Source organism: Drosophila willistoni (assembly GCF_018902025.1).
Source record: "Drosophila willistoni isolate 14030-0811.24 chromosome 2R unlocalized genomic scaffold, UCI_dwil_1.1 Seg200, whole genome shotgun sequence".
Taxonomy (NCBI): domain Eukaryota; kingdom Metazoa; phylum Arthropoda; class Insecta; order Diptera; family Drosophilidae; genus Drosophila; species Drosophila willistoni.
The window spans coordinates 7,549,791-7,565,278 of record NW_025814051.1 but is presented as its reverse complement, the minus strand read 5'-3'; the positions used below and the strand labels follow the sequence as shown (position 1 = coordinate 7,565,278).

General features: G+C 32.7%; 1 long non-coding RNA gene across 1 annotated transcript; it reads right to left on the bottom strand.

Moving 5' to 3' along the window:
- Window positions 1-5,704: 5,704 nt before the first annotated feature.
- On the bottom strand, window positions 5,705-11,545 carry LOC124460406. The gene is made up of 2 exons (XR_006954319.1): window positions 11,340-11,545; window positions 5,705-6,319 (listed from the first exon to the last, which is right to left on the bottom strand). It is a non-coding gene; the product is annotated as an uncharacterized LOC124460406 (long non-coding RNA).
- Window positions 11,546-15,488: the final 3,943 nt, after the last annotated feature.

Sequence of the window (15,488 nt, the reverse complement as noted above, 5' to 3'; positions counted from 1 at the left end):
CAAAGTTTTTTACCCATCTTACGAAGAATTTGATTGATCCAAATGTAATTGTTGTGTGGAATATCTATTAGTTTCTAAAAGTTTATTTAATATTGACTATGATATAGTTGTTTATATTAAATCCGTGGCGGATCCTTAAAGGTGAAAATGAGGAAAACGGCCTCGCCCAAAAGCGATACTTTTCATTTTAAACTGCTATAGTTTCGCTCCTATTAAAAGTTTCGATTGTGGTACTAAAATAAGAGTCTTAACCTCCAGAATCTACCAATGGTTCGGAACTTTCAGAACAAATCAAGGCATTTGGATAACGGATTCCGATACATTATAATCTGGTAGAAAAGTGTACTCTAATCTCTGGATTTAAGGTAGCGCTTATTTATGTTGGGCTGTGTAAAATAACAACAAGTTTATTACAAATATACAAGAGTGTAGACTGATATTAGATCGTTTGTAATTATTGTTAGACATTTTACACATAGGAGTAGCATATTGTGATTATAGAGATAACTTTTTGGTTTGGGGAGAAAGCATAAGACGGAAAAGTCACCGCAAAGACATCAAAAATTAACTTACAACTAACTAAGGCTAGGACAAATTACTTATAAATGACTAACAGTTCGATTTATTCTTTGTATTTGTAAACAAAACAAAATATACCGATAATCGCCTTAATCTACTATCTATCAGTGCTGAATATTGGCTAGACAATGTAGGTCAATAGTTGAAGAATGCGACTAGAGATTGAAACAGAGTTTCAAGATAATATGTAATACTCAAGTTTAGGTATAAAACACATATATTATCAATCCACAGATGAAAGCAAAAGATTTTAAAAGTATAAAAACCTGTATAGACCTGTTTGGCATGATCTTTAAGGTCTAAAACAAAATCAATAAAGATCCTTGCCAAAATCGATTTCAACTATTTATAGGGTAAGTTTAGTGCTGCTATATGGCCCAAATACAACGAGATTTTTCTTTAGCTTGTTTGTACTTTTTTTTAATTAAAGATATTTTAGATATATTTCTTGTTTAACCATATTTGGACCTCCCAGCTCAAGGGAGAGTGAGCGGTAGAAAATGAAGGAAAAGACTTGAAAAGCAAACCACAGACAATGTTGACTTGCAAATTGTTGGCCCTAATTTGTGTTGTATTTGAGTTGGTTTTTTTTTTTGGTTCGTTTCTTTGCTTTTTAGCCATTTATCATTCATGTTCGAGGGTCTCCATTAATAGGCAATTTTGTGTGGAAATTTTAATAAGCATCTTTTTGAAAGTGTTGGACCAAAAAAAAAAAAAAACGTTGAGCAAATATTTAGCCCAAAACGTTTTATGCACAATTATGAGTCACTTATTTATTTCTTTTTTTTTTTAAGATAAGAACCGATGGTAAACTGATGATGAGTTTCTTTTAGTTTATGGTGATTAGTCCGTTTTTTTTTTTGCGTGTCTCTTTGTTTTTTTCTACCTGCTGGGTTTTCGAACACGTACTATAAAACGTTTTCACAACTACCGATTACTAATTTATATATTTTCTCTCTCTTTTCTTTTCGTTACAGGTACGTTTTGAGAGTAACACGATCTTTTAATCTAAAAACAAAGTAATAAAAACTTAGTCGTAAGTGCTACCAACTGGTACGAAGTTATCGATTAGTTTTATGTATTTTAACGTGGCTTTCAGATTTTAATAGCAATTCGATGAAATGCCACTGAGTCATTGGTTTTTATTTAAGCGTACATTTAAAACATAAAACTAGAAATTTAAACGAGTCTCATTTGATATCTGGAATAATGATTAGTTGTTAATTTGATCAACTTCAGGAAAATAAAAACAATTTTAAGCAAAGACCAAATTTTTCTTACAAAAAAAAATAATTGAAATTTATCCATTGATAAATCTATTTCAAATTTATTGTTATCTTTTGCTTATATCTAACCGATCTGCATTTAACAGCTCTATATTATCCCTATATCAAATTAGGGACCGAAAAACCTATTCATATTAAACCAGAGTTGAGAGTAAATAAGCTTTGTTAAATTTATATAAGTAAATCTTATGTTAACTAAACTGAAAATGTAATCTAGCTTTTTTATCTAAACCTACCATAAACTATCAGCAACGGATTTGGGTTTATATATAAAGGTCAAATAGAGGTTTTGATCCGAAATTTCCCTATCTACATTTCCATTTCTACTTTGAGAATCCACCACTTTACTCCTTTAAGACCACTTTTCTTGAAAACAATTGAGTTTTATAGTCATCATTGAGGTAAAATGGGTTCTTAATTAATAAAGACAACTCTAAATTGAGCAAAAATAATGATTTTCTTCCAAAAACCAAAGATAACATTTCATAAAAACTACCCCTTAATCGTTTTTTGACTTTTTTTTTAGTTGTTCGTTTAAATTATATATTTTATATTATTATGTTAACCTGGCACACTTAACTGATTTAATAAGGAAAACTTCATTTCATTCAACTGATACTATCAGAATAAGCTCAACATTCTTTATAAAGAGTTTTTTCCTTGTATCTTTCCTAAGTTCGTTTAGATATTTAAATGGCAACCTGATCTCAACATGTTTTTCTTCCTCATCACAGCCCATTGATTTATTATTATTATTTTCTTTCTATTGGCTAATTTGTTTTTATATTTATGAAATGTTTAAAAGATTAAACAATAAATTTCCATATTTGTTTATTTTAGCAATAAAGCAAATTCAAAAAGCAACAAACTACAGTCATAAAAATTAATTAAAGTCATTCTTATTGTTACAAATTGATTTATTTATTTTTTTTTTCTTCCACATATGTGCTTCGTTTATGTGACAATAAAGAGAATTTACAAATTGCCATTTACTTTAATTAAACAACTTAAGACGAGCTTTAAATAAAAAAGAAATACCCAAAAGAAGTATGCGATGACCAAACTCAGAGAGTCATTTAAGTCTTGATGAACAGAATTTCACGTTCTTTTGCAAAATGTTTATATTTTCGCCGCGTTATCAGTTATTAACCCACTTCCGCAATAAGCCAAAAACCCAAAAAGAAAAAAAAAGAGAAATTAATTTTGCAAAGGCAAAAAAAAAACTTAAAAAAACTGTGGTCAAATAGAAAAAACAAAACAAAAAAAACAATTTACAGAACCTAGAAAAAATCTAATAAATCATCATAGCGAATTGGGCTAATGTTTCGCTTCATCAACGGTTTTGTTTGTGTGTGAAAGTTGGTTCCTCATTATGATCATCAACAACATCATCATTATTATTATCATCACACTTTTCACACAAATTAAGTAATTTTCATTTAATTAATCAAATTATTTTGCATTTAACATGAATTTCTAGCCGTCAATAACAAGAAAAAAATCGTAAAACCCCGATTGAGGTTGAAATCGCATCGAATTGAAGTAAGAAAATCAAATAGATTTTTGAGTTGGGCCCAGCCCAATGATTTTGACTTGATTGGGTACTCACATTCGATACAATTTCATTGCGTTTTCATTCATTTTCATTTGAGTTGACAAATGTGGCAGTCAACATGAGTTTATAGTGGCTCCAAGAGTCTCTCTGTGTGTGTGCGCTTGTGTTTGTGTGTGGCCTACTTTATGGCCATTCAATTCGTTTAGATTATGTCCCACTGGAAAGGGATGGGGAAAAAAAATGTTTCAACTACTAACAAGATGTAAAAATGTGTGGCACAGAGCAAACTATGCGAGTCTTATATGAAAATACCCTAACTTTTGGAACTTTGATTATGTTTAAAAAGACTACAAAGGCCTAGGATATTGTACTTTTGGTTTATACCTGTTGAGAGAGTGTGTTATTTCAATTTTCAAGTTTGTTTTTTCTCTATTTTCAATATATAGTTGTCTTTCTTTCCTTTTTTACAGTTATACTACCGTTATTTTCAATTATCTTTAGCTAGATCAAAAGTATATAGTATATAAAGTTTATTTTTGATCAAAAAGTAAAGTTTGTTCAAATTGTTTACACAAATCATGGTCCTCAACTAGCTGAAAAAATAATTGTAACCTATTAGAAAACTCAATTCAATGGTTTTTCTTAATAAGTTCCTATAAAAACCTTCGTTAATCCATATTTATTTTCACTAAAATTGATACATAAAATGAAAAAGGTTTATCACAAGAACAACAATTTCTTATGCTACTCTTATTAGATTAGCAAGATTCTTTAGCAAAGTCTTCGAGAGGACTTTTAATAATACATTGTATAAAATAATAATACAATAAAATTATTATATAATACAGACGAGTCTCGATAATTCGAAATGGAAAGGGAACAGAATTTTTTGCGAATTGCGGAGGGTTTGAATTTACCGCGTTTAGCAAATTAACGAATTTTTTTTGAAGGGACCAGCAGTTTCTTAAATATTATAGTTTTCGAGTTAGCGGGGTACGAATTATCGAGACTCAACTGTATATAACAAAAAAATTAATGTTTTGAAGTCTTAAATATTACAGTTTTAATTGGTTTATAAAATTTTATAAATAACATTGATTAATAAAACCCTTTCCTGAAGCTGATTTTTATAGCATTTTAATAATACAATGTTTTGACTCTAGAATTTTCAATCCCTTTAAAAATTACAAGACTAATTTAGTTAGAGCACTTTTTAATAAAAATAGTTTCGAAAACTTCTAAATACCTTAAAGATAAAGATAAAAAGATCTAGTTAGAATGATAGGATTTAGAAAATAGTTTTCAAAATATGTTAAAAAGTCTTTAGTTTACTTTTCTGTTTGTCTACCGCATTGAATCTATTTTACTATGTTCAATACTTGTTATATTATTCAATATTTTTAAATTTTTAGTTTTAGACTTTAATAAATATTATATAATTATTTTTCATTTGGTTTTTTAAGCTTTTGATTTTGACACATTTTCGTAATTGATTCGCTCTTTATTATCGACAAAAAATTCACTTGAACTGAATAATCGTAATAATCGTTTGAAGTGTATTTTGAATTGTTTTTTTTTTCTTTTTTGTTTTATTATATATGCATTTGGTAATTTGAACTTTTTAAAAATCAATTCTCATTGTTTTTCTGCCTTCGAATTGAAGTCGCAATCGTTTTCTGTTGTTGGTTGTTGGTGGTGGAAACGACGGTGTTTGGTGAACCACTGTTGACAAGGTCTAGGTGCAGCCCGGCTGTCATTTAGATGGAGAGTTGGACAATTGATTTGAATATGATTTTTGTTTTTGATTTGAATTTTTGTTGTTTGCTGTCATTTGAATTTCTTACACGCGCCAAGCGAAATGTCATTGAGTGCCTAACCAGAGAGTTAGCCCCCAACCACGAATAGAGTTTGGTTCATGGCGTAATCTTTTTTTCCACAAGCCACCGGAATAAATGTGTGGTAAATGTTGTGCAAAAGCAAGGTAATCGAATTCTGGGTGACTGTATTTCTCTGTATCTCTAAAGTGTGTGTCTTTTGTGTGAGCAGATGGAGAAGAAGAAAAAGTGCTTCTGCACTTAAAATAGAAAGTACTTGGAGAAAAGAGATGAGGTAAATACCATGCGGTGAAAGAACAAACGCACTCAGCGAGCTACCAACTTCCGTTGACTCATTGTGGAAGACCTTTTTCTCATGTTTACAATGTACTCAAACTCAAATACAACTTCTTCTCTTTCCCTTCCTCCTTTTGCGCTCCTCAAACATATATCAATAACCAATCTTGAAATTAAAGGAAATAAAATGTTTATATGTAAGAGAAGAAAACAATTTGCACCGGCGCGTAAATTATTTTGATTTGAATTGTAAAGATTACTGAGAGTTGGGATGAGGAGAGGTAAGAAGATGGGAGCCGGTAATAGAGTGGGGCATGAGATTCCTTTACCCCAGGTACCGTTTCTTGGCGCCCTTTTTGTGGGCAATTTTCGCCAAAGTCTCTTCAGCAGCCGCAGCAGCATCTTCTTCATCATCATCATCATCATCATCATTGTTTTCTTCGTCTTCGTCTTGGTCGTGGTCGTCATCATGATCTTGGATCGGAATCGACATCCACATCCACAATGATGTCGATGCCGGTGCCAAGATGGTGTGAGTGAAGTAATCGCCAGTTTTGAGGCAAAGCCTCTTCTTGGCCTCAAATGTTTGTTCTCATGTTCTTTTCTCTCTCTCTGTCTGCCTCTCTGTCTCTGTCTCTGGGGTCTGGGGTATGGGATGGCTCTTCTTCAGGTTGTTGAACTTGCCTCACTGCGACTTGATTTCAATTTTTTTTTCTCTTCTTCATCTTCTTTCTTGTTGCTGTTGTTGTTCTTCCCTCAATCAGTTGGGTTCCCTCCAAGAGAGTTCCCTATTATAGAAAATTATATTATTATTATGTGTAGGTACTCCACTTTGCCTCTAGTTGATTCTTTCTTTATATTATTTTTACTGTTATTACATCTACATATATACATCCATTGTGTGGTGTGTGTGTCTGTGTTTTCTTATGCAAATTTCATAACTCTGACAAAAAAAAATATAAAGAAAAACATCAGCTGAAAATCTGGTTCTTCTCCTTTGGGGCATATTCAAAATTATTGTTTCATGTTCGATCACCAAAAAAATGAGGGAAAAAACAAAACTGGAAGCAAAATGTTGTTTGGCAAATTCTTGAGAAATTGCTGTAGATAAAAACCAGAAGATCATTTTTGTTGTTCTTTTAAATGAGTTTTTTAGTTTATTCGAGGAAACATGAAAAAAGGGTTTCTTCCATCATTTAAGTCTCTGCACGCAAAGTGTGAAATTTTACAACAATTTGCATTTATCGAAAAATTAAAATTAACAACAAAAAACCCAAGGAAATGAACAACTGAAAAAAATTAAGATCATTTTTGGGTTAAACTGTTTTAAAGAATATTTTTATCGAACAAAACTAAAAGGATAAAGTTGGGTCTTAATAAGAAGAAGGCTATGAAAAGATTAAAAATAGATGTGGAATAATTTTTGCCTATTACAGAAAACTCTGTTATTTAAAACTAGTTAATTTATATTTTATGGTTTTGAACTTAAGGTTCATTTATATCACAACAAAACCCAATTGTTAGACCACAAGAATGAAGTGAGATTTTCAGATAGTCTTAATAAAAATGAAACAATTTATTAATCAAAATGTTTTAACTAAATCAAAACCAACTTTGATGCCCGTAACTTATGCTTTAGGAACTTACTTAGCTTTTATAAAAACCAGAGGGCCGGGGCTAACTTTGACCGCGTCAAAGTTTGTATACCCTTGCAAGTTTTTTGTGTAAAAGGTCTAATATTTGCGAAAAAACGGCTTAGAAAATAACGAAGATATTGATCAAAGTCACTGTTCACCACCGATTGTTTCTATGGAAGCTAGATGATATAGTCGCCCGATCTTAATCAAATTTGGCACAGTCATTAACAGATATATTAAACTAACAAATGTTTAATTTGAAAGCAATCGCGTCAAAAGTAACGAAGTTATTGACAAAAGTCACTGTTTTCGAAAGATCGTTCCTATGGGAGCTATATGATATAGTCACCCGATCTTTATCAAATTCAAAACAGTCATTAACAGATATATTAAACTAACAAATGTTTAATTTGAAAGCAATCGCGTCAAAAGTAACGAAGTTATTGACAAAAGTCACTGTTTTCGAAAGATCGTTCCTATGGGAGCTATATGATATAGTCACCCGATCTTGATCAAATTTGGCATTGTCGTTTATATGTGTAATTAACTCACCAATATTTAATTTCACGACAATACCTCAGAAAATAACGAAGTTATTAAGAAAAGTCACTGTTCGTGACTTTGCCATTTGTATGGGAGCTATATGATATAGTGATCCAATCCGGCTGAATCCGAGATATACAACGCCTGCAGTATATACAAGCCTACATGCAAAATTTCAACTCTGTAGCTCTTACGGTCTAGGAGGAGTTTGCGTTGATCCAGACGGACGGACAGACGGACGGACGGACGGACGGACGGACGGACGGACATGGCGATTTGAACTCGTCTCGTCGTGCTGATCAAGAATATATATACTTTATATGGTCGGAAATGCTTCCTTCTATGCGTTGCACACTTTTGACCAAAATTAATATACCCTTTTTGCAAGGGTATAAAAATTAAATAAAATATTTGTATTAAAGTTCAATTTATTGTCATTTTGGACGTTTAGTTTTTCCTAAGGCTTTTTCGGAAATTGGTATTTCTATCTCCTGCCAAGTTATCTAGTTATCGACGGAACACCCAACTAAAGGAGTTGGACGAAAATGTTCTAACCATTAATGGAAATGTTCTTTTCCCTCAAGCAATGAATTGTTGTTAGAATATTTGAAGGTAAGAGTGATTAACCCTTGATTAGTTGTTAAAAAAGTTGCAACTTTTTGTAATTAAAGCCTAAATAATAGTTAAAAGAGTTTAATGCAAATGTTCAATGGTTTCCCACAAAAAGCTAGTTTTAGGTTTCGTAGGATCCTATTAACATGTTTTTCAATTATTTCGCCCAGTGTCTATTGTAGCTTATCAGCTCTTCAATTAGCATGATGCCCCTCTACATAAGAACGACATCCATTAAAAGTGAACCATAAAAAAAGAGAAACCAAATTAATTCAATTGAAATTAAATAGACAGCGACCAGACCAGGCCATCTATATGTATATGTATATACAAATCTCCTATTCCAGATGTGCTCTGTGTGTGCTTTGTTTTGTGTTGTCTATAATTGAACGACATTCAGAGACAAGTCTTATCAGCTGGAGAGCCCCTCCAGTTCGCCGTTGATGATGCTCTCGAATGACCTTTCCAGACATTAAAATAATTATCAACTGTTTTTTCTTGTTGTTGTTATTCTTCTTTTTTTTTGTTGCCATACTAAACTAGAAATGCTTGAAATGTTGTTGTGTTGGGAGGGGGCGATTCTCTTATTTTTTTTGTTTTTTATTTTTTTGGGTCAATAAAAAATGCTTTGCTAGTTGACCTTTTTTTGTTTGTTGCTATTGTTTTTGTTGTGGGGAGGGCTTGAACCTGGTCAGAGCGGCGCTAACAGGTTTTCTGGTGTCTGAAACATGTGAAGCAATTAATTTTTTTTGTTTTTGTTTTTTGATGAAGGAAAATGATTTACTTTTGAAAACCTTTTGGGGAAAAGTGTGCTTCACTTTTGAAGATATGCCGCTAAAGAGATGAAATAAAAGTATTAATCTCCTTAACTAGATAAATTTCATGGTAAGAGCCACATTTGAAATGAAATGAAGAGTTTAGACCTAATTGTAGATAGATTGGAATGATCAAAATCCTTTAACTACTTTTTTTAAATACCCTTTTTTGTTCTTTTTTTATATAATTACTTTATCTATTATAGTAATTTAATTCTTTAGTTTTAATGACTTTTCAAAAAGCTTAATGGATTAGGGGTTACTTAAATATATTTGACTAAAAGTTAATATGAAAACGGAGAATCAACAGATTTATTAAGGGCTATTTAAGTACATTTTACTAAAAGTTACTATTAAAACGGAGGATCAACAGATTTCTTATAAATTTTAATTATTTTAAGAAAGTAGTAAAATCAAAAATATTAAAAATGAAAAATAACCAATAAATGGTCCAACATTAAGTTATGGAATGTCTTTTTTAACGTGTTTAATTAATAATTAGGAGGACAATTTCGGAAAATCAAATGTATATATATGACATTTTTATGGCATGGATATCTTTATGGATATAACATAAACCTTTTTAGACTTTTATGACCCCACAGTGCAGTGAACCCTTTCCCCTTGTGGCCGAGTGCCATGCCAAAACTCTAATCAATACATCAAAATTTACAACAAGCTGCTGGCTTGATCTCTCCCCTCTCTTCCTCCGCCTTCCTTCTCTCGTTCATGACTAACTCAAGTTGACTCCAGCCAGCTGGTCACTGGTCAACCAATTGACACAACAAAACGACGAAACATTTCAACACAATTGAACAGAGGAGAGAAAAAAACAACAACACAAACAAAAACAACGCGCCAATCCAAACCCAAACCCAAACCCGAATCCAAAAATCCATGGTTCCCACAGTGCGCCAAACACATGCCAGACAGAGGGGACAGACACTTATGACATTTTGCTTTTTAGCAATAAATAATTTATGCATTTTGCATTTTTTTTTCTCTCTCTCTCTCTCTCTCTCTCTCTCTATCTCTCTTTTTATATATTTTATACAATAAAAAATTGTAAAAGAAAAAAACCAAATTGTATGTATGAAAATTTTTCTGCAACGCGAAAGAAATTAACAGCAATTGACGGTTGCAATTTGATTTATTGGCTTTGTCTTGGGCAAAAAAAAGAAAAACCTGGCAAATGTGTATCCCACTGTGAGTGAGAAATGATTTATTGCCACGATTCGTAAAACGTGTCGAAATCTAAAAAAAAAAAAAAAATAAACCATAGGGTGCAGGAAAAGGGTGGGTAGGAAAAGGCCACCAACTAACCAACGGACAATTCGACCAACCTACCGACACGTGGTCCAAATGATGATAGTAACCACGGCAATTCAACTAACTCATTTCCCCCCTACCTTCCTCCCTAACCATTTTATTCTTATACGAAAACGAAATAAAAACATTTAACTGTAAAACTCATTGAGAACGCACCGCACCGCATAGCATCGCTCGAACAGTTAAGGTATTGGCTCACACACACATACACACGTAAAGGTGAATAAAGAAATATAAAATGAACAAAAAGTCATTACAAATAAAAAGGCAGAGACGACGCAGCAGACAACGCACTCGAGGCAAAGCCAATAACAATGCATTTGATTGAATAATGAAGCCAAAGTAATGGGCCAAAGCCAAACAAATCAACAAACATACAAACAAACAAGCCCCGATTCCGATGCCGATTCCTATTCCCAATTCGAATCCAATACCAATACCAATTTCAATTCCAATTGCGAGACAAAACGCATTTGAAAGCGCAGCGCAAAGGCGGCAAAAAAAAAGAAGGCAACATGTTAAACAAATACAAAAAAAAAAAGCAATACGAAGCAAACGAAACTGAAACGGAAAATAAAGTAGTTACAATTTCGAGGAAATTACATAACATTAGGGGCATTCAGTCAGGCAGGCACACTATGTGCTGGGCACGGCAAAAAAAAGTCATCGTGCGATTTAATGAAGTGGAAAATAAACATAATCATATAATCTATGAACAAAATACTGGAAGTTTTAGTTGCCCCTTGAAGGCGTCGCCTAGCAAAGCGGAAAATGAAATTAACTCAAAAGATTTGCCGACAACAACAACAACAACAAGCAACAGCAACGACGACGACGACAACAATTTTCCAACATTGCATAATTTTTCTTACCTTTAGTAGTAGTAGTTGGCTTTTGTTTTCCTTATTTGTCATTAAGTTGATTTTTCCCTTTGTTGTTTTGCTATGTGGTCACTGCCCCCGCTTCAGTAGCCAACTGGAGTTCACTTCATCTTCCAGAGTTTTGCCATTTGTTCGCTCTGTTCGTTGTTCTGGCAAATTAGCTAACAAATTGCCAATGTTACACTTGTTAACTCGTTTCGATCTGCTGAATGAGAAAGTGAAAATTTAAGCCCAAGTGCGTTTGTTTGTCTCAAGTTTTTGAATGCAAAATTAACTCAAGGTGTTGAAACCTAACATTTAACAGGCATATTATCTGCCTACTGGTTTCAAAGAGTCTCTTGCGTTTATTTTTCCAGATTGCGTAAATAATTTATTTGTAGTTGAAATAACTAAGCATTAACTGTAATTAAAGGAGGAATTTTAAGTGGCAAAAAAATAAGAAGCCAATGAAAAATGATATTTATAAATGTTAGTCAAATGGAAACTTATTATTTGACACTGAATTTTTATTTTAAGAAGTATCTAAATTTGTCATATCTTTGTTTCTTAGACTATCGGTTTAATGGTTAAAAGTAGGCTTATTAACTTTCAATACTTTTACCTATAATTCGCAACTAGTTTTATCATCGAGCGAAACGACTCCTCTTTTTAATTTATTTATCTATATTTCTTAACAAGTTTTAGCGTATAACAAAAAGGATGCCCTAGACTGAAGATTAAAGTCCACTTCTTTTCATTTTTGAACTGTCTAACTCTAACTCTAACAATAAGATAAACTAACTGTTGGTAATTTTTGATATCCTAAGAGTCGAACTTATAACTAGTGGTAGGATACGTCTTCTAGCTATATATATACATACATGTATGAAATTTTCAACATTTTAGAGCTAAACACGTTAGCAAATGTAATAGAGAATACAAGTTTTTTTTGGTATTATCATCATAAAAATATACAACCACACTGTTTATTTTTTTAGAATACTTCTCTGCCCCAATTGAACAAATTTTCCTTCTCTTTTTCAATCAACTTTTGATTGAGGCTCTTTTTATGTTTTTGTATAATCTTTTCAATTTGAATATCAACTAAGCCGATTTTTGCTCCAATTTCCGAAAGCGAGTTCATGATCTTTTTGTGTTGAAAAACAAAAGAAAGAAAAAACTGTGTCAGGGCGGGCATAATGAGTGCGTGGTTTGCTCTGCCCCCCCAAAAAAAAAGCAAGAGGAGAAAAAAAACCGCCCGTTGACTATTGACATAATTGCTCCACAGGCTTGAGAGATGTAGCCCTGACCCATTTTGGTTCGAGACGAAGAACACCCACTGATTTTTCCATTTTGGTGTGGTGTTAACAATGCCGCTGCAATGCTTTTGAAGTTGATCTGTTTTTTCGGCTTTTACTTTTTTGATCCCGATCTCTAATAGGTTTACCTTTCTGGTAATTAGCTTTTCATACCTTTCGCCCAACGATCGAATGCACTGCACTTTCACATATGCACATACAATGCCAATGCAAATGGAATGAATTATTGTCTCACCTGCAATAATAAATAATCGTAAGTAGGCAGTTTGGAGAGTAAGACAGGTAAAACCAAATTGTACCGAAAAAACATTCACCATTGTGTTGAGCATAAAATTCCCATATTTGGTCAGCGTAAACGCCGTTAGAAATGCAAATTGCTTCTTGTTTTGTATTTCATTTGTATTTGTGCAAAAAAAATTTGGATACAATAAAATGCGTAATTATCCAAATACAACTGACTATGCATACATGTATTATTGTTGTACTAGGGCCCATTTAGCGACCTCAAACCTCAGAAACCGCAATGAGCAAACATTTTACAGTGATTCCATTAAATTATATGTGTACCCCTGATCTTTGTTGTAGGTACATACATACCTACATATCAATCATCCTCTCTGGCCCCCATGTGTTTGTAATTGCTAACCTCTAAAGTTTGATCCACACACACACACACACACATACGCAAAGATGGTTTATAATCGAGGTAGCAAATTGCATTTATTGCATTGCAAAAGGGGCGCTTATAATTATGGCAAAATAGCATGGAAACGGATGAAACGATTTAAAAACAGAAACGAATGGCTTATACTCTTCATTGACTTTCTATAACTTAGATTTTTGTTTTAGATTTTCGAAATAGAAAAATATATCATCTATTCGAGCAGCAGGCAACTGCGTTCGTGTTTTTTTAAACAAAGCATTTTGGGATTTCCACTTTAGAAGATAGATAGATAGGTAGAAATATATAAAGCTTCTACTGGAATCTTACACTTAAGATGTAGGCACTTAATTTTAAAATGTTTTCTTATTGAAAATCAGATTGTTAAGAATTTTTAGCATTGAACATTAGTTTACTAAAAACATTTATTATGTATTTTTTTGTCAAAAAAATATGCAGCCACACTAATTGTGGCTTAATTAATGAATATTATTATAACTGATTGTAAATTTATTGAATTTGATCATCTGATTATTAAATATCTAAATGAAGCGAAAACATTGGGTACAAAATCTCCCTTCTCAATATAAGTACATTCGGTTTCCCTTGATTATGGATCTGCACTCAAATCGAGATGATTACAATACACTTGCAGTCGATATAATTCGATACAATTTTGGAATGCTTCAATACACCTGACTGACAGACTCGACTGACCCAACTGACAAAAGCGAACGAAAAACCGGCTGATGACGAGTTTGAGTCCGGATGAGTGAGTCGCTGTGATCATTATCAGTGTTTGGGGGGGATCGACAAGCATTTGTGGTGGGCTGAAGAGGAGACTGGGGAAGAGATCTGCGTATACAAAATTATAGCATTGAACAAATACGCAAAAAGCACAAAAATAATAATAATAACAATCAAAAGTTGGAAACAAAAAAAATAAAAAAAACAAAAAGCAAAAAGCAGGTAAAATGATGATCAGCGAACTGAATTTGATTTTTTTTTTCTCCCTCTCTCTCTGCCTGTCTGTCTCTTTTGCTTTCATTGTGGTTTATTAAAACTATAACTGTAACACATACACAGCCCACAAGAAAAAAAAAACTTCACATTGTTTATTATTTTTACACAAATTACTTAATTTTTCCACCTGAAATTGGAAAGAAAGACAGTTTAAGTTTGATTTTGATTTTGAAATTGAAATTGAAACAACTTTCACTTCACTTTTCTACACTGCGCGGGCCTAGCTGCACGTTCCAACAGAAAAGACAGAAAAAAAAATAATTGACAAAAACCAAAGAAAGAAGAAAATAAAAAAAAAAGGAAGGAAAAGTTCGAAAAATCGAAGAAACCTCGAAGCGAATTAATTAATTACGAATGCATAGAGTCCAACTAGCCAACATGGAACCAAACCAGCAGGTGAATGCCTATAAAAATCAAATTTAAATTAATTGAAATTTTATCTACGCCCAAAAGAAAAACCTGTAGCGATCGCACTAAAGACTTACCGCGTCTCAGGCCTAGCCATAGAGCCCCAGCCCGGGCCCTCCGTCTCAACGTTGTAAAAATATTTTAATTAGAAATTATGCAAATGACGTTTTATGGCTAGAGCTTAGGTCGGTGGTTAGTATGTTGGTTTGTTCATTCGTTCATTTTGTTATTTAGTTAGTTAGTTAGCTAGCCTCGAGTTTCCGAGACTACGACAGTGTTACGCCACTCCACGCCCCCCCGAGTTCAACCGACGAGGGCCTCAACCTCACTTAGTTGACTGTTGTAAAGTGTAGAATTTATAGTTATTACTTTTACTAAATCTTTGAAATTGTTTTTAGTATTTTTTCTTTCCAAATATGCAGGTCACACTAAATATAATGTTTTGTAAAGTTATTTAACATTTTCTGTTCTTGTATTAAATTTTTCATATTCTTTGTCTATTTGCAGGTAAGTTACCAGTATTCCAACCTTCGCCACAAGAACCTACAAATAAAAAATGATGAGAACTAAGCACTTTATTTTGAACGGTTAAGTTCTAAAAATATGTCAAGTGTTTGAGTGTTCAGCGCCAAATTCGCTTTTAAAAACTTTGCTGCCACACTATTAAATCCAAAAATAGTGTGGCTGCATATTTTTACATTTGTGAGTATTTTGTAAAGCCTATTAACAGACATTGGGAAACGGATATAA